The sequence below is a fragment of the Larus michahellis genome, chromosome 2 (genome assembly GCF_964199755.1).
Source record: "Larus michahellis chromosome 2, bLarMic1.1, whole genome shotgun sequence".
NCBI lineage: Eukaryota > Metazoa > Chordata > Aves > Charadriiformes > Laridae > Larus > Larus michahellis.
Window position 1 is genome coordinate 115,277,646 of NC_133897.1, and position 19,164 is coordinate 115,296,809.

The window sequence follows — 19,164 nt, forward strand, 5'->3', positions numbered from 1 at the left end:
CAGGAAATTTCCTGCTTTTGCGTGGGTATCCCCATCACCTCCAAATCTGGCTGAGGGTTTCCCATCCTGGGAAGCTTTCATTCCCAGACCTGTGACCTCACTTCTCCAGGGGTGGTCGCTCCCAAATCCAAGGGGGGATTCCCACTATCTGGAAACTGCCTTTTCACACTCCTGCCAGTGCAGCTGTATTATCATTTCTGTCCCACACCTCCTACACACTGTCCTTCCCTGTGTCTAGAGCACTCTCGTGCAAGGGCTACCTATAATTTAAACAAAACAAAAAAGGCAGAAAATTGCTATGGGCCATTGAGGGAAGGAGACCGGTAGGATGGGGATCTCGCGTTTTCTGACTCGGGAAGCCCCGGGGCTGCTCACCCGGCCCCGTCCCTCCGCTGTTGCGAAGAAGTTGGTGGTTCCCCCGGGTCTGTCCCGCAGCGCTGGCCCGGTGACACGGCGCCCGGGCCACCGCTGCCGCCTCGGGGCATTAACCGCCGGGTTTGGCTCGTTCGGACCGGGCGGCAGAGCCTGCATCGCGCCCTCTCGGCGCCGGCGCCGGGCTCCTCGTACGCCTGATGGCACAAAGTAGCGCCGCGGAACCGAACCACTTTTATAATTTTCCCATTTTTTTTTCCCCTAAGAAAGAGGAAAAAAGAAAAAAAAAGGACCGCGGAGAGGGGGTGGCAGGATAAGCCGATACCCTGCACCGCTCCTCGCCTGCTCCCCTCCGCCAGCTCCGCGGGCGGAGGGGCTCCGGTCCCCCCGCTTCCCACCGCTCCCCGGCCGCCCCCGCCGGGGCTCCGGGCGGGCGGAGGCGGGGCGGCGGCGGCGGCGCCAATGGGGATCCGGGGGGGGCGGGCCGAGCCGTGCGGGGCCGAGCCGTGCCGTGCGGGCTGCCGGACTCCGTTGGGCGCTGCAGGTGGGAGCCTGGCTCCGCGGCGGCGCGTAACTTCGGCGGGCCGGGGCTGTCGGCGCCAGCCTTCCCCGGCGGAGAGCGGGAGGAGGCGCCTCCCACAAGCGGCGGAAAACACCTCCCGGGGCAGGCTCAGGTGAGGAGCCGCCGTACCTCGCTCCCCCGCCATCGCTTACCCCGGGCCGCTTCTCCCCTCCGCCCGGCCCGGCTCGGCTCGGCGCAACGGGGCCCGCCGGGTCGCGATGCGCAGGGGGACCGCCGAGCTGTCCTTGGCTTGAGGTCAACGGGGAGGGCCGAGGGGCGTGCGCTGCTGCCCCGGCCGCCCCCGCTGCGCACCGCACCGCTCCGCTCCGCAGGGTCTGCGGCGCGGGGTCGCCTCTTCCCTTTCCCCGGGCTCCGCTTTTTCCTTTTAGCTGTTTGGGGTGTCCGCCCTCCCCCCCCCCAACCCCCCCGCCCCTTCCCCGCCGCGGGTTGTTTCGGGGTGCCCTCGGGCAGGGCTCGCCCCGTCTCCGGCGGCGGAGCGGGCTGCGCGGCGCGGTGCGGTGCGGTAGTGCCGCAGGCGGGTACGGCTCTGTGCCGGAGCCTGTCCCTCAGCCGCCCTTCCCGCCTCTCCCCCTCTCTTTCCCCTCCGCGGAGGAGCGCGGCATCTCCGGCAGAGGGGTTTTGGGGGGGCGCAGAGGCGGCCGCAAAGTTACGCGGGGCTTTGCGCGGCGGGGGCGGCTGCGGAAGGGGGGGGGGGGGGGGGTGGTGGAGGGGGCGGGGGGAGCCGCGCTGCGCAGGCTGGAGCGCGGCCGCGGGAGCATCTGCGGGTAAGCTCAGCCGGTGCTAATGGGGGGAGTGTGTAGGGGGCTGAAGCCCGTTTTTGGGGTGGTTTAGTGTGGGCTTGGGGCCAGTCCTGATGAAGCCGCAAGGTTTTGCGGGCGGGCGGCGGGGTCGGTGCGTCTTTAGCGTTAAAAATGTTTAATAGTGGATATTTATGAGGTGTGTACCCCCCCCCCCTTTCTCTACCTTTTCGTATGTTGAAAAAAAAAAAAAACAAAAAAAAATCAACAAAAACTACTCAGCCGGCGACACTTACATTGCTGTAGTAACAGCAGTTCATTAGAAAAGTGATACTGGCAGGAAAATTAAAAGTAGTAGTAATAGAGCGGCGGGAGTGGTTGCGGGAAGCGCCGGGGCATCGGCTGCACCGCGCTCCCCGCCAGCGGTGGGGGGGATGGAAAGGGTTCGGGAGGGGGGAGCGCGGAGGGGCTGCTCGGGAGCGTGTGGGCATGCGGGGGGCCGGGGCTGGGAGCGCAGGGTGCAATGCAGAACTGGAAGGACCGAAACTCTGCATTTTTTGGTGCACAGTTCAGCGCTGGGTGGCCATTTTTCTAATTTTTCCTGACGGGCTGTTGGACCCCCAAAAATGCTCGTTTGGGACTTAAAAAGACACCCCACCCCCCTTTCCTAGAGCTGTGTAGATGCCAAGCGCTTGCATTTTTGGATCCCAAATTGGTGATCCTTCCTCAAGATTTAAACCTCATTAAAATGTAGCTAACCATTAGTGAGAAGGATTTCTCCCCCCCCCCGCCCCCACCGCTCTCTGTCTCTCTGGAGTTGGTATGGTTGTTCCCCTGTTCTTTCCAGGGAAGGATTTAGTGCCTGGTGTGATGGCTGAAATGGTGACACGCAATTCAGCGTGCTGGCAGACGCTTACCTTTTTTCAGAGTTTGGGATAGGTTCAGGCAATATTAAAAGCTTGCTAAGAGGATACCGTTATATGGTTTCCTCCATTTTTGGGCTATATTAGAAGCAGTCTAAAAATATTGGTTCATAATTCCTCACACTGTGACTATAAGACTTTCAAAGAAACATTCTTAGATAGGCTTTGTGGGTTTATGTCTTTTGTTTTTTTTTCTTTTTTCCTTTTTAACCTTGGAAATTGTTAGTCCTGATACCCACTAGGAATCTGCTCTGGTATCCTTGCTCTTGTAACTTGGAGGCATCACTATTAATTCTGAATTGAACAGTTTTTAACATCAAATTCTCATTATTATGAAGGGTTGGGTATTTTAACAAGAATTCCTGAAGAGATACCCCCTAATGTTCCTAGAACACCCCCAGCCTTTGCCAAGTGCCATAAACGTGTGCAGTTAATGTCAATTTGTCAAGAAAATGGCCTTGTCTTTGACTTTTTTCTTTTTTTAATTGGGAGACAGCAGGAAAACAGATTATCAGTATCTCAGTACTACTCCTGTCCTTCCTGCAGCAGCATTTGTCTCAGCATATGAAGTTTCTTTCAGAGGTAAATGTTATAGAAGTCCCTTGCTCAAATATTGGTTGCACATTACTGCCCAGAACTAGCTGAGGAAGGCACTTTACTATCTCGCGCAACCTTATCTGCCGTTCCACAACTTCATAACAAACCCATTGGAACATGAAATGACCTTGGAAAGGCATCTTTCAATCTGACACGAGGCATTCTCTTATGGGGAACAGCACTGCTCCACGCAAAGCTGATATTTTCAGATTGATGCTTCTAAACTGATTTTTTTTTTTTTTTTTTTTTAAAGAGGGGAGGGAGATGGGTGGAATATTGAATTTGAAAGGAAAATATTTTTTTAAAAACAAACCCACTCAGCTGAAGTTGAAGCACCACTCAGCTGAAGAAGAGGTATATTAAGAATGTACATACGATAGTGACACTTAAGTCATGGGTGAAAACAAGTCTTCAATTTTAATCAAAGGAAAACAGCATTTCCTCTGCCAGTTCTGATTTGCTCATTCATGAGATCTTCAAAAGCCCAAATTATTAGTGGGACTAATTGAAAGCTAGTTGCGTGTGTTAAATGGAGAAAAGAAGTGATGAAGTCTGAAGGAAGCTTTACATTCATTTGTATTGTTCTTGACATCGTAATGCAATGCTTCTATGTCAAAAATATTCGAGAACCCTTTCAGTCCCCAAAATGCTGTTCCTCTGGAAAGGCTGCAAGAGCACTTGAGAATTAGCAGCGGTGAAGGAAAGTCTTGCAGCTGTCGAGGGAATTAATGGAGGTGGTGCCTGGCCAGTAAGCTTAATGGGGTTTTGTCCCTCATGCTGGACTTGACACTTCAGGTCTTGCGAAAGGGTGGTGGGCACTTTCCTGCCCATGGTGGTTTTACCTTTCAGGAAGATGGTGCCTCCTCTAGAGCAGCGCCTGCTCACAGCCACCCACAGTGGCCTCGGGAGCTTGTGGTACGAGTGCCACCTGCTGGGTGATGAGCACACTTTATATAAATTATGTATAATTTATATATATATATTTTATATATGTATACATACATATACTATGTTTATGTGTATGCTTATTTACATATGGGTGTATGGCTTTTTCGTGGAGATGTTCTTGGGTGAACCTACAAAACCTTGCTAAGACCTGACGTTTCTCACCTTCTGAGGACTTACCACAGCTTGTGTTCTGTGAAACTCAGATAGTGCTTGGGTTTTATGTTGCGAGAATGGAGGAGAGATTTTGATACTGCTGATGTTTAATGCTGCCTTTGCTTTACTGGAAGCACCTGGGAATCTTCAGTTGTGTGGCTCATTGGTCATGATGTGATAAGCTTTCCCAGTTGTCTCGATGGTCAGATATCAAGTTGTGAAGGTAGGGCTGTTAGACCTGAGGTGGAGACCAGGCAAACCAAACTCAACTTTACGTTATGTATGACCTAAATCTCCATAGCACTGCTGGTTTCATCGTTTCTCATGTCAACTATCTTGTTTCCATTACATTTTATGAGCATCCCATTTTGATACAAAATAGCACTTCTCATTTAGGTTAGCTGAAGATGTGTAGAATTTGCAGGACATTGCTGGATGGTCTTTCCATTTTAAAGAATGCTTTTTTTTCACATGCACACTGTAATAACGTTTGCATAGAAAAGTAAAATGTAAAGGTTTGATTCTGTCCTAGAAGTTCCACTGGCAGGTGACGTCATAAATCCGAATCTGACATCATCCCCAGCAATGGCTTTCCAATTTCCATTAGTTTCCATCTCTCCTAGCCCGCTGGAGCGTTGGCTGGGATGTTGTTTAAATACCAGTTTGATCCAACTGGATCCAGAGTGAAATCAGTTGCAGCATCAAGGCTTGTGGCTGTTCTGTGTTGTACTGACAGTATTAGGGAAAGATGCATAGCCCTGTTTTTTGGGTTCTTGTTGGACAGCCGACCTCATTAAGGCTTTATTGTTTATTTCTTTTGTGGTGCGCTGGTGCCAGATGAGTCTTTTAGCCTGTCTGTGGATTAGGAGTGAATCCAAGCTGAACCATGAAAGTTTTGAGGAAACTTTCAAAAGCTTTCAGCTGGAAAACATATATTGATGTACTTTTGCGATAAATGGATAAAATGCTTCGCGTGGTTTTGGAAGTGTGTTCCTCCACTTGAGAGCTGTACGCTGGAGAGCGCGTAACAGTCAGGAATGAGTTGATGGAGCAAAAAGCATGTAGTGTAATTGCAGAGTTCATCTTAAAGTGTGATTTCAGAAAAAAAAGAAAAGGCACCTGGCATATCAAGAGGGATTACAAGAGAGGCTTTTGAGGAGGGGGACCCACAGTAATAATGCATAACTAAAGTTCACTGTCCCCTAAAACATTCACAGTTAATTTGATGCTTGAAAAATTGTGATTTCAGTGTCTGGTGAAGAAGCAATTGACCCTAAAATTGCTGCCTGAAGCTGAACCAGCGTTTTCAGTTTCATAACCAGTGTCATGCAAAAATAGCACGTGAAGAGGAGCAGGGGGAGTGCAGAATGTCTCTGTGGTCTTGCTCTTATGTGTCTCTCCTCACCCTGACCAAAGCAACTGGCATGTAGTGTAGGCAGTGGATGCTGCTGCGGGTCTCAAGGCAATTTACATCCCATCCATTCATCCATCCCATCGTGGCATTATCATGACTTCCTCGCCCCCCCACCCGCTCCAACCCTTCTGAGCTGCTAATGGAAAGCTGCCCCTTACAACGTGTCAAACTTCAACAACCACCTTTCGTTCTCACTCAGAAATGCATATGCGGTGTTGTCCATGGGGATGCTGCACTACTATCCCTCTCTCCCACCCCCTCCCCATCCTAAACAAACTAGTTCAGCAGCTCTCCTGCTCAGATTCTGCCAGTTTTGAGTCATCCACACTCGTTTGTTTTGTTCCTTCCTCCTCTTTTTGCACACCACGTTTCCACCTACTCAACATCTGCTTTCCTGTGACCTGTTGACCTCTCATCTCCTGATAAATTCATTAATGTTCATCTTGCTCTGTGCCACCATCAAAATCTCACTTGCTTTTAATTTCAAGACCTGTGTTTATCCAGGTCACTCAATGGTCATTTCAGTCCTCAGGAGTATCTTATCATAGAATGGTTTGGGTTAGAAGGGGCCTTAAAGATCATCTACTTCCAACCCCGCTGCCATGGGCAGGGACACCTCCCACTAGACCAGGTTGCTCTTGGAGTCATGTCTGCTCCAGTAAAAATGTCCTCCCAGTAATCTCAACTTCCCTTGCGGAAGGAAAAGGCATGTGATTTCTTGAGGGCAATCTGTAGCTGCAGTCGCAGTGACAGTGATGGTGCACGGTCACATCTCTGGGGAAGGCCTGCGGTTCACAAGACTGACAAGAGAAATCAGAAACGAAGGCAAATCCTTTGCAATCTCTCTTTTCCCTTTCCTCTCCGATATTCTTCACATGAAGGCGTTGGAAAGGCTCCTTCTGTAAAAGCACTCCTACAAAAACAGTAACAAAAAAAGTTGCTCGCCAGCAAAGTGGTAAATACATGAGCAATCGTCATCCTTCTTCTGCAGTCTTTCGTGCTGTCTTATTAATGGGCCGTGGAGGCAGAGGAGGGGGTAACTCATCAGCCATTATCCATAGGGGAGCTGCAAATTACTTGACTGTGCCAGTTATGTTTTCCTTTTTGACACCAACAGATAAATTTTCCTTCACGTGGCATGGTTTCTGCGGGGATCAAAAAGAAACCATACCAGGGTCTCTGCGGGTGGTTTGCTTCCTCAGGATTTCTGGAGGCCAAAATGCTGCTCTGGCCCCAGGTCCCTTTGCTGGGACCCAGCAGAAGATCACTGAGTTTTGAGGATATCAGTATTCCTGAGAACAGTTGGTGTGAAGAATTTGGATGGTCGAAACATATGAAATGGGAAGATGTCCCAATCTGTCACAAGAGACTTTGCAATGACCTTTGGCTTCTTGGCATCTCGTCAGCCTTGGCGCTGTTTGAACAATGGTCAAGCTGATGATGATACAGCTGCTGGGAGAAGATGTCAGCGTTTCCGTCACCACCGCCACCACCTACTCTCCACTTCGGTGCTCCCCTCATCTGGTGTTTCTGCACTTGGGACCTTGTGCTGTCCTTAACTTGCAAATGCGATTGATTTCTCTAGTCAAGAGAAGAGCACGCCTTTCACTGCCGTTACGTGTACATGTGCAATTTGTTTAGGGTAGCCCATAGCAATTGGCATTTTGTACAGATGTCTTCGGACCATTCCCTCTCCAAAGGAATAATAATGAAAACCCCCAACCAAACAAAAAAGCAAAAAACCCACATGCTAAATGGGTCACATGTTTTGGAGCAGTTGCCAAAAGAAATCAACGCTGAGCCTGGGAAAGGTGTAAAATTCGTTCTTTGGCTTTTTATTGGTAGGAGAGAAGTGACACATACTGGGTTTGGTCACCCGGACACTGTTGGATGTCCAAATCCCCAAAAAATTGTTATTTCAGCTTGGGTGTTCTTGACACTTTGTAGATGTATAACCACGCATACATACTTAGCTGTGGGGTAGGCTGCAGGCCCCTTCATTGCAAAGAATAAATTATCAGTCCCCCATCCTGAAAATCTGCAGTCGCTGTGGCCTGTGGCAGTTTTGACTGACTTCCTTGCCAAACGTTACATCTCTTCATCAAGGGTTTAGAAATGTCAGCAGTATGAGAAAATAATACACCTTTTCTGTATGTGGCGTTGTCCGCCTGTTACTGCCTGATGGGGGGAGGTACAGTGAAAGATTTATTTTTTTTTTAATAATATTTTTCCTCCTTACAAAAATCTTTCTGGTGAGACCAGCCTTGACAAATCATTATTAGACTGTAATTATTATTCGTTTATCAATATGACATTGTTATTGTGGGTGTTTTGGGGTTTGGTTTTTTTTTTAAGTGCGAGGGGTGTGGGTATATGTTCAGTCCATTCAGTGAGTTATCTGAACCTATTCTACAGTGCAGACTTTACAGAAAACAGTAGTGTTGTGCTGTTCCTTGAATCTCAAGTGCTCTTTTTTTCTTTCTTCATTTTCCCTTCATTTTCCTGCTGATTGCTGTGACCACGCTGCAACCATGGACTTCACAAACTGGACAAACGGCTGCCTCCTGGAATACGGATGATTTTGGTGAGTCCGCAAAATGCGTTTCACTTCCTTATGCTTGCTTGGGAGAATGAGGAAGAAAGTTATTTATGGGAAGTTGGGCTTGATGAAAGCTAAATCTGCTTTTGGGATGTTGGTTGTGTAGAAGCAACAGGCAAAGCTTAGTGAATTTCAACTTTTTTTTTTATGGAGTGGTTTGGTTTTTTTTCTTATTCTATTTTATTTTTGGCAAAGGTGAAGGAATTAACATGCAGTGGATTAATTTGAAAAAGTGCCATTTTATAAGATTGAGTGTTATTGCTTTTGTAATAATTTTTAAATGACTTTTCTGTAAGACATACTGTGAAGCAACGGCTTAGAACATTTTAATTTTTCTTTTCTGGCTTATTCAGTTGTTTCTGCAAATAGTTCAGACAGAAAATGATTAATTCATTGGATGGCTTTTCAGAAAAGCACTGTGCAGTTCTTCCTTACTGTTCCTGGCGCCAGCGTTGCCGGTGGTGTGAACTTTAAGAGATGATGCGTCGATGGTGTGTTTGCATTAAATATTGTACCAGAATTTTTTGTGAAAAAAGGATTTCCATCCCAAGTAGTCTCTGGTGAGGTCTAGTAGAGGTTTGGTTTTTTTTATTTAAAAAGAGACAAAGCTCAGTCAGGGTCATATTCTTTGCTCGTGTGCAGAGGGCTGACCTGTGGAATACCAGTCTGGGGGGTACCTGCTGTTGCTTCCCAAGGATGAGGCTCTGGCACTTTGGACTTTCAATTAAAGGTGACAGGACAGCTGCAGGGAAAACACTTGCCGCAAACGTATATCAGCCTGGAGATCTGCTCCAGAAGCACGGTTGGAGGTGGCAATGTTCACCCAGTACGGTCTGTAGGAGTAAAGCTGCCTCTGAGCACTGACTGGAGGTGGTTGGCGGCTTAGGAGCCTCGGGATTTATCTCTGAGCTATTTAGACCTAGCAGGAATGACTCGTTACTACTAATAGGCTCAATTAAGGAAAACAACTTGCTTCACCTCTCACCTGTGTGGTGACAGCCTCGCTTATGCACAGCCTTATGTTTTGAGGGAGAAGGGAAATACAATTTGGGTACGGTGCCGGCTGCCCATCCCGTCCCAGGGAGATGTGAATGTCCCCCGGTGCGGCGGTGTCCCTGTCCTGGAGAAGGCGTGGGAGTGAGCGTGGGGCTGGGTGCTGGCTGCTCCCCGACAGATTGCAGCCGGGTTTAGCTGGTGCTCGCTCCTTCGGTGGGGGGTGGGGGGTGACAGCCCCTCTCTCCATCTCCTCCTTCCTCTGCCATCGCCCAGTCTGTGGCACCTGCATCTTGCACTGATACAAAGAGCCTGAGGCCGAAAGATGGGTCTTTAAACTTAAGAGTTTCTGCTCAGGCGCAGCTCTGGAGAAATCTGACCTAAAACCTGATATTTTACTTTTGAGCATTTCCGAAGTATTGCTGCTTAATCCTTTTTATTGATCCATAGCTTATGCCGGAAAGCCCTTGTCTCAAGGCAATATTCAGAGTCCTGGAGGATAATGGCACTAATCACATTTCATATGACCTTTCAGGCAGGATGAACATATGTTGCACTGCTGCATTTTTCTCCTCTCTTAGTTCCGGTTATATATCTTTTATTCCTCTGCAGCGTGGCTTAGGAGTGCAGTTAAGAAGCCCTGTACACAGTAATTTCATAACTGAGTAGCAGTAAGGTCTGTAAGTGGACTGGCTGCTTCGGATTGCCGTGCTTTGATGTGCTAAGAAGCCTTGATCAGCCTGAGAGAGTAATAGCTCCTGTGCCCAGGAACAGAAGTAATGCATATTTACTCTGATGGACGCGCTACCCAAAACTCTTTGAGCCTGAAAACTAGCTGAGCGCATTCCTTGTGGCTTTGCTTTTTTTTAAATGTATTTTTTTGGCTATTTTGTAATGTACATGTATAATTGGCTGTTGTGTTGCACCTCTATAAAGAGATGCCGCTTTGATATCAGGAAGTGCAGTACTATGGGCCCTGAAGTGCTGCCGTCACCACGGCACATCAGGAGAAGTTTGACGTGATCGCATGGATGCGCTTTTCCACCCAAGTTTTATTCTTAGATTTACTTTTCACTTTAGCTCTGATTGGGTTACATTTGAATTTTTGGCAAATGCAGTCAGTAAAGTTTAAAATCTGAAATGGCAATCTAAATCGAAGAGCAAAGTGTACTTTGCATAAACAGATAAATATCAGAGCTAAAAGTATAAGGATCGATTGCATTTCACTAAAAGAGTAGAACTGATGTCACCTCAGGCTCTTCCCAGCAGTGCATAGTGGAAGGACAAGAGACAGTGGGCACCAGTTGAGATGAGAGAGGTTCACACTGGTTACAGGGAGAAGCTTTTTCACCCCAAGGACGGACAGCCAGGCGGGGGCGGCACAGGTTTCCCAGGAAGGCTGTGCAGTCTCCGTCCTTGGGGCTTTTCAAGACCTGACTGGACAAAGCCCTGAGCAACCCAGTTGGATCTCACAGCTGGCCCTGCTTGGAGCAGGAGCCTGGACCACAGAACTCCTGAGGTCCCTCTTAGCCTGAATTGTCCCGTGGTCCATTAAAAACCACTTGAATTTAGAGGGGGCCTTTACGCTTGGAAGATGAGTAAAGCGGCAGGGTCACGGAGGGCATTGCGATAATGGCAAGAGTGGTGGTGGCTGTTGTAACAGGAGGAGGAATGCAGCATCTGGCTGGGCTCATTCTGGAGTGCTGATGTCTGGGGCCCTCTCTGAACATTTGTTGCTTTTGTTTTTTCATTGTGCAAAGCAATTAAAACCCACCACTTGCTGCTTCTGAAGAAACTGTATGCTGTATGGTTATCGGTTGGAATTGTTCCAACCTCTGTCTGTTTTACACCAACAGTAGCTGTATTGCTAGTTTGCAAAATTCTGGAGATAATCAGTTGACTTTTTTTTTGTATCAGTTAATAAACCTCACTTACCTCGTGGGAGCAGACTTCAGGAGAACTAGATTCTTCATGTAGAAGGCTTCCAGTCTTTGGGGGATTTCTTGTTTAGTTGTTTTTTCTTTTTTAAAGATTGGGCTATGGCTGTTCGCAGTCCTTCAAAAACTATGTGGGAGTGCGAATAGGAGGCAGATTAAAACCTATGGTTGATTGGACTGAAGGGGAGTCAGCTGCCCAACGCGAGGTAGGTGCTTATGGGTGGTGATGTGAAGCCAGACAGAGCTCTTGGAGAGCCGGGGGGAAGAGAGAAGTGCTCAAGACACTGAGGCAACCTTGCAGCTTGAAATAGGTGAGCCTGTGAAGAGGAGTGTGGATGGGTCAGAGATGGCCACAGAGGCTTTGGAGGAGCAAAGGGCTGCCAATGGCTTAGGCAACGCCCCAAGTAATCCTTTGTGTTTTCAGGAAGGTGGCCTGCAACATTGAGTTAGTCGGCCGAACGCTTGAGAACAAACATAAAATGTACAAACCCCCCTATTAGTAGTGTAGGGCTTATGAATGCACCAGTGAATGAATTTAAGTGTTTAATCAGATTTCAGTTCCTCTGCTGTATTTCTGGGTTTGTTAGCTTGATTCTTTTTCCTCTCAGAAGGAAGTTAGTTTAATTTATGGACTGACTTTCCTTCTTTGTGTTTGGAGGCGATACAGGTGAATATGGAAAGCAACAGTTGAAAACTCCAAGTGGGATTTCAAAGCTTTTCACTCATTTTTGCACTTTTTTTTAACCGCTATCCTGTCCGCTTCCACCCACGTAGCAAGTGAACTGTCATTATTGCCCGTCCTGCCCCAGCTGTGGTGGGATGTGGTTGGTGGGTGAGGTCCTAGTGAGGCCCTCAGGATTATTGTTGCAAGAAACTAAAAGCTTTTAGATTTTAACCTTAACTTTACCTTGACGGTCACTGCGCTGCTCCATGTGTGTGCACAGTGACTATCTTCAGAGTTACATTCGTGTAACTATTGTGACTTTATGTCCGTTTTTCCTCCAGTCTGGACTACTACACTGAGTGATTTGCCTTTTTATTTTGATTTCTTTTATACATATGCAAAGTCTTTGTATTTATTCTTTTCTGTTGTTTTTTTTTTTCCCCCCGTAGCTGTTCATTTTCAGTTGTTGCATGGATAATAGTGCTGATGAACAAGTATTTAGTCTGACACATAAAAGCATAGCTGTAAAGAGAATGAAGCAGAGAAAATTACAGTGGCAAAGGTTCCTAAATTATAGTTGTACAGGAAGATTGTGATAAGGAAGTAGTTAAACATTACTATTTTGTCAAACCTGCAACTGTGGCTGGTACTTCAATTGTCTCCTCCTTTTGCTGACACTTAATCTGTGCGTTCAGCGAGATACTCTTCCTGCTAATAAAGTCCCTGTTTTATTGAACCAAAAGCCTGTGGAAGTAAATGGGCGTGTTCTCCCAGATGGTTTTAGGTCAAGTGCCAAACAGATGCTAACTATTTTCCGATTTGCTTTTTAAAAGAAATGTTAGGTGCTTGCTGTACCCACTGTTTAAATAAAAAAAATAAACAAAACCGAGACACAAATCAATCCGCCCGTCTGAGAGTGTTCCATTCAGGTATATTGGAGAACATACATAATGTAATAGGACTAAACCAGGATATTCACAAACAGAAGTGTTAATGTTTGATCTGGCCGTATGCGTGCTACAGCTGGAAAAAGCCCCTTGCTTTTATGGCAGCAGCGTGTTTGCTCGCGAGCCTGACAAACAGCCCGGGCAGACGTGAGCATCGTCCTGTGCGTGCTCCTTGGTGGAGTGGAGCCGTCGCTTCTCAGCGTGGTGGTGAGTACCAGCCACCATCTCCTAGCAGCAGATCTTGCCTTTAGAGACCTTTGCTTGGTTTCAAAGCATCTCAGCAGTAATCTACAAAACCCTGCAAGACTGGCTTTCGTCCACAGGGGTGTAGGACCAAGAAAATGTGCTGTGTGGGCCTTTTGTAGAAATAAGGAGTAAGTAGGGCCCTCTAGGGAAAACTTGCACCTTTCTTCGTAGGCGCTGTATTTTTCCTTCTGGAAATTGCAGTTAGGATCCAAGTTGATGAACGTGTAACAGTTTCCTTCGTCTCTCCTCCCAGGCGATTCAGAAAATATCCTAAGGCAAGCTGGATTACTGTGGTTAATGTTGTTTGAGCAGGATGGGTCGCTGTTTGTGAGCAAAAGGTAGTCTTCTGTGCTAAAGCTAGCTGCCTCCGTGCTTATCTTAACCTTGACGAAGCTATTACCATAGGTTTGTTAGGAAAAGAGTTAGGTGAAGGCAGTGGCCCGGACTGAGCAAAGGTTAAAGCAATCAGCGATAGCTCGGCTGTCAGCAGAATTGCGTTGCTGGGAATCGCATCCGAGGCTTTGCACAACTTTATTGTCTGCGCGACTTTTCGCCGTTCCCGCGAGCATGTCCTTCGGCCAGCGAAGGAAAGGCCAAGGGTTGTCTGCCTGTGATTTCTGCCTGCCCTCTGCATTGCGAAGCTGGTCCAGAGTGTGGCCAAAATACTGCAGAAGTGGCAGTTGTTTGTGGTGGAGCCTGAGATAAATGGATTTATCCAGTAACTGTGAGGCAGCTCAAGTTGGATCTTGGCAACCTGGCTCACTTCCCCCCCCCCCCCCCCCCCCATCAGAATAGTTGTACTAAGGTTTGGTGTTGTTGCATCCTATTTTTAATGCCAGAGCTCACTTGCCTCTAGTTAAATGTGTGGTATGTTTCATTTGAGAGTGATGGCGTCTGATCAAGCACCACAAATAAGCTTTGCTGTTAGAACTTATCCAAACCAACTGAAACAGGATTCTTCCTATTTAATATAAATTTATGTGTGCAAAGTGCTCATCTAGTCGGAATCAGTAGAGCGCATTGTCAAAATAAAGAGATGTCAAACTCGGTCATAGTTCTCTCAACCCAGCATTGCGTTTGTCATATGCTACTTTAAAAATCCGTATGCGCCTAGTTTCTACAAGTATTGTGGACCTTTTAACCCAAGCTAAGGTATCTGTAGAGGAATATTAATTCTTTTGCAGTTGCCCAGCATTAAAGCCTGTCTCTTTATGCAGAGATAGAATTGCCGGCCAGTGTATGTTTTTGCGGTAAGGACAGTCACCGCAGCTGTTTGAGTGCTGTCATGTTTATGCATGACCAGATATCGCAATAGGCTGGTAAGAATTTGCTGCGAGCAGAGCTTTCATTTCTCAGTCTTGGGGAGTGGGCTCCATCTAGCGTTTAAATGCAAGATGAGACTCCGGTTCCTTTTCTTGAACGTCCTTGCAGCCTGGATAAAGGACACAGAGGAGGAATTGCGATAGGCATCACTTTCCTTGATGATTATCTCGAATGAGACATTTCTTGATACAGCCTGTATGCGAATGGCAACTTGAAACACCGCGTCTGTCTTGCACGTGCACTTGAAGCTAAAATCATCCTTTTGTGAAATGGCACACGGCTAAAAAGAAATTAAACCAGTATGGCAATAATGTGATCCTGCGATATTTTGTGGTTGGTTCCTATATATATTTTCACACTACTTGATGTGGCGTGTTAGAAACCAGCGTGCTAGTCTATAGAAATCAGAATTAGAAAGCTAATTGCGGCGCTCTTTTAAGAAGTAATGAATTTTGAAATGTGTACTGGATATTAATATCCAGTCAACAGAATAGTTTCCCAATATGTAATGCTTCTCTAGAGAAGCATGTGGGCTTCTGTCCTTTATTTTTATTGTTTTCTTAATATTACAGTTTTTGTAAAATTTAATCCTCTGGTAAAGGCTACTTAATTATTATTTTATTATTAGTATTATTAAAAAGGATATCACATTTTGACCTAATTTAAACTAAAAAAGTATTTGGTGGTTATTGTCTCATGTCTTCAGTGCCTTGATGATAAATAATCCTGTGAAACAGACAAGATGCATGAAGAAAAATTTTTTTTCATGTGTTCAAGGTGGTGTTAATCATCCAAGCAACTTCTGGGGTTTTTTTGTTGAAACTGGATCAGACTGAGAAAGTTGAAATACTTAAGACTGAACACAGATTTGCCTTCTTCCCTGAGCTTTTACGCTCCAAACTGAAGAAGTGGGGACTTGGAAATGTTTAGCCAGGAGGGAATGGCAGCAAATCTGCAGTGAGGAAAACCTGGGCGATCTCAGGACTATATTTAATTATCGGTACAGTGGAGTTTTGTCCAGTTGTGTGTTTTCCTCTGGTTAAAGGCAGATTTGAGGCCACTTTAACAAGCTTTTAGCCTGAGCTCTCTGTTACCTTGCAGCCACGCTTTGAGACCGATGAGGGAAGAGGCAGGCGGGCGCTGTGCCCGGGGTGAGCATGGCTGCGTGCCTGAGCCACCGTCCCCTCCCTGCCTGCCTGCGTGGGGATGTCGCAGACCTCTGCTGTGACTCCCCCCCCCCGGCGGTCACTTACCTTGAGGGTTCGGGTGCGGAGAGTTGCAGAGCCACCTGCCCCTTGCAAAGGTGGAGGACATCCCTGACCCAACTCACAAGACGGCTCTTGGCTTGTTTTCCATCCGTTGCCAGAGCGGTGCGGAGCAGGGGCTGGGATGCAGTCCCACGTCATTGGCAAAGGGCCCGTTATTGTTTCATCAGTAAAATATTTGGGGTCTGGGCTTTCCAGTTGACACTTGCGAGCTGAGCGTGGACAAAGTTAATGGGAACCATCTGGTGCCGGGAAGGAGCTGTGAGATGGTTCCCTTCGCTGTGTGGAAACAGGGAGCTGTTGTGGCAGGGTGCTGGGGCACCCGTGTGTCTGCAACGTGGAGGGGAAAAGGTCAGGAGTGGTGGCTGAAGAGGGCGCCCATGGAAGTGGGATGCAGGTGGTGAAACCCCCCTGGGTACCGGACAGCCCTGCTGAGCCCTGGCACATCATGGGAGCCTCCCGGTTTTGGACTGTGCTTGTTTCACTGGGTGTAGGAAGGCAGTCAGCAATTGTGGGGGGTGTTTATGTGTATGTACGCATGCCTTCTTGAGAACTCTTGTAAGTTTTATGATTTTTTTTTTTTCTTTTGAGACACTGATGTAGCTGTCGACCTCTGATCTTCCAGTCCTATATAGGTGTAAACTTGGTCTCAGCCCCACAGAGACAGCAGTGTTGGAGTGGACCTGCTGGACATGAAATACTGTCTTCTGTAGGCAAAACCTATTTCTTGATCTGTTTAATTTTTTTTTAATTTAAAATAGCACGTTAGTAAATCCCATTTATTTTTCCTTTTTATTTAGTTTCTATGTTTCTCCTAGAGTGGACAATGAAAGCAAATGTAAATGGCCTCTGGGTCTAACACTGATCTAGTAGATCACTAGATATCTTGTGTTGTTTTTTATTCAAATTTTATTACTGATTTAGAATTTGAGAAATGGTTTGACTGCGATTTAAAAAAAAAAACAAAACAAAACAAAAAAACAAAACAAAAACCTTGGAAATATCTCTGTTGCCCTTATATTCTGTAAAAAGCCTTTTCTCTCTTTAAACAAAATGAAATTTGGTCCAAATCTGAACTGCTGCTATGCCTTTAAAACCTATCCGTAAAACTCTAGATGGAAAAGACAAGGCAGTATTTTTCTTTTTGGAGTGCCTAATAATACAGTGTTGGCAATTCAAGCACTGTACCATGCACAAACTGGTGTGCATGGTAACCAACACCGTACTTCTAGCTGGGGCTAAAATTGACCACAAAGGCAGTACAGGGGGTTTCTGTTGTCACTCACCAGTTAATGGGATGGGACATCTTGCTCATGTTCTTGCTTTGAGTCTGCAAGAGGTGGGCTTTGAACCCATGCTTGCCATGTCTAACGCTGCTGGTGGTCATGGTGGTGGTGTCCACAGCCAAGGCAGATGGTTGGTTTGGTGCTGGCAGGGGAGGGAGGGTCCCCAAGGAGTTGTCCCCGTCCCCCAGCATGGCCCCATGGCGGAGCTGCCAGTGCCTCCTGATCAGGTGTGAGATTGTTTGTGGTGGTGCAACACTACAGGCTTGGGGAAGAGAGCAGCCCTGAAGAAAAGGACTTGGGGGTGCTGGTAGACAAGAGGCTCAACATGAGCCGTCAGTGTGCACTTGCAGCCCAGAAAGCCAATCGTATCCTGGGCTGCATCAGGATAAGTGTGGCCAGCAGGTTGAGGGAGGTGATTCTCCCCCTCTACTCCACTCTCGTGAGACACCACCTGGAGTACTGTGTCCAATTCTGGAGCCCCTACTACAAGAACGATATAGACGTGCTGAAACGTGTCCAGAGAAGGGCCACGAGGATGATCAGAGGGCTGGAGCACCTCTCCTATGAGGACAGACTGAGAGAGTTGGGGTTGTTCAGTCTGGAGAAAAGAAGGTTCCGAGGAGACCTTGTAGTGGACTACCAGTATCTTAAGGGGGCCTACAAGAAAGCCGGTGAGGGACTTTTTAGGATGTTGGGTAATGGTAGGACTAGAGGGAATGGATTAAAACTAGAGATGGGACGATTCAGACTGGACGTTAAGAAGAAGTTCTTCACCATGAGGGTGGTGAGACACTGGAACAGGTTGCCCAGAGAGGTGGTGAAAGCCCCATCCCTGGAAGTTTTTAAGGCCAGGCTGGATGGGGCTCTGAGCAACCTGGTCTAGTGGGAGGTGTCCCTGCCCATGGCAAGGGGGTTAGAACTAGATGATCTTTAAGGTCCCTTCCAACCCTAACAATTCTATGATTCTAAGAGTGGCTGGAGAGCTGCCTGGCAGAAAAGGACCTGGGGGTGTTGGTTGACAGCCAGCTGAATATGAGCCAGCAGTGTGCCCAGGTGGCCAAGAAGGCCAACAACATCCGGCTTGTATTAGAAATAGTGTGGCCAGCAGGACTAGGGAAGTGATTGTCCCCCTGTACTCAGCACTGGAGAGGCCCCACTTCGAGTACTGTGTCCAGTTTTGGGCCCGTCACCACAAGAAAAACACTGAGGTGCTGGAGCATGTCCAGAGAAGAGCAACGAAGCTGGTGAGGGGTCTGGAGCACAAGTCTTATGAGGAACAACTGAGGGAGCTGGTGTTGTTTAGCCTGGAGAAAAGGAGGCTGAGGGGAGACCTTATTGCTCTCTATGACTACCTGAAAGGAGGCTGTAGAGAGGTGGGGGTCAGTCTCTTCTCCCAAGTAATGAGTGATAGGACAAGAGGAAATGGCCTCAAGTTGCACCAGGGAACATTTAGATGGATAGTAGGAAAAATTTCTTCACCAAAAGGGGTGTCAAGCATTGGAACAGGCTGCCCAGGGGAGTGGTTGAGTCGCCATCCCTGAAGGTATTTAAAAGACAGGTAGAGGTAGTGCTTAGGGACATGGTTTAGTGGTGGGCTTCACAGTGTTAGGTTAACGGTTGGACTTGATGATCTTACGAGTCTCCAACCAAAACAATCCTATGAAGCTCAATGGAGGAGGGAGAAACCTCAGAAAGGCTGCGTTTGGTCATGATGCTGAACTACAGACAAGGGGCTCCTGGCACCAGGGGAAGCTCTTAAAGAGCAGGTGCTGCTGCATCCACCAGTTCCCTCTGCTGAGCATAGAAGAGCCTGAAGTGACAAAGCAAATGCTGAATGGTCCCTCTGCACCACAAAATGGCAAAGTTGAGGATAATCTAGAGGGGAGATGCTTTGCTGTACTTGTGAGAGCTATTGCAGGGTTTATGGCACCAGTTAAAACGGAAAGTCTTGAGAACATGAGGTTGGAAAGGTGGTTCTGGCACATGAAAATCAGGTCTGGAGCATTCTGATCACTTCTGTCACCCTGTTAGGTGAGGAAAGTGCTAAAATAGAGAAAAGGAGTGGAAAAGAGCAGAAATGATTGATGGTTTCAAGCAGTGCAGGTCATGAAGAAGATGTAATTAGTCCTGGCCTATTTAACCTGAAAGAAAAAGAAAGCTATAAATAAAAGATGGGA

General features: G+C 47.3%; 1 protein-coding gene across 14 annotated transcripts in view; it reads left to right on the top strand.

Annotated features, from left to right (window-relative positions):
- Positions 1 to 836: 836 nt before the first annotated feature.
- The window catches only part of EPB41L3 (erythrocyte membrane protein band 4.1 like 3), a 149,623-nt gene continuing 131,295 nt past the window's right edge, over positions 837 to 19,164 (top strand). For 6 of the 14 annotated variants that reach the window (XM_074576729.1, XM_074576751.1, XM_074576722.1 and 3 more), the window contains exon 1: positions 837 to 1,046. The gene's annotated coding sequence lies outside the window, so the exon portion shown is untranslated. Of the gene's footprint in view, positions 1,047 to 1,674; positions 1,720 to 19,164 lie in introns of those variants that run through there. The other 8 variants (XM_074576727.1, XM_074576749.1, XM_074576717.1 and 5 more) reach the window with 2 other exon arrangements.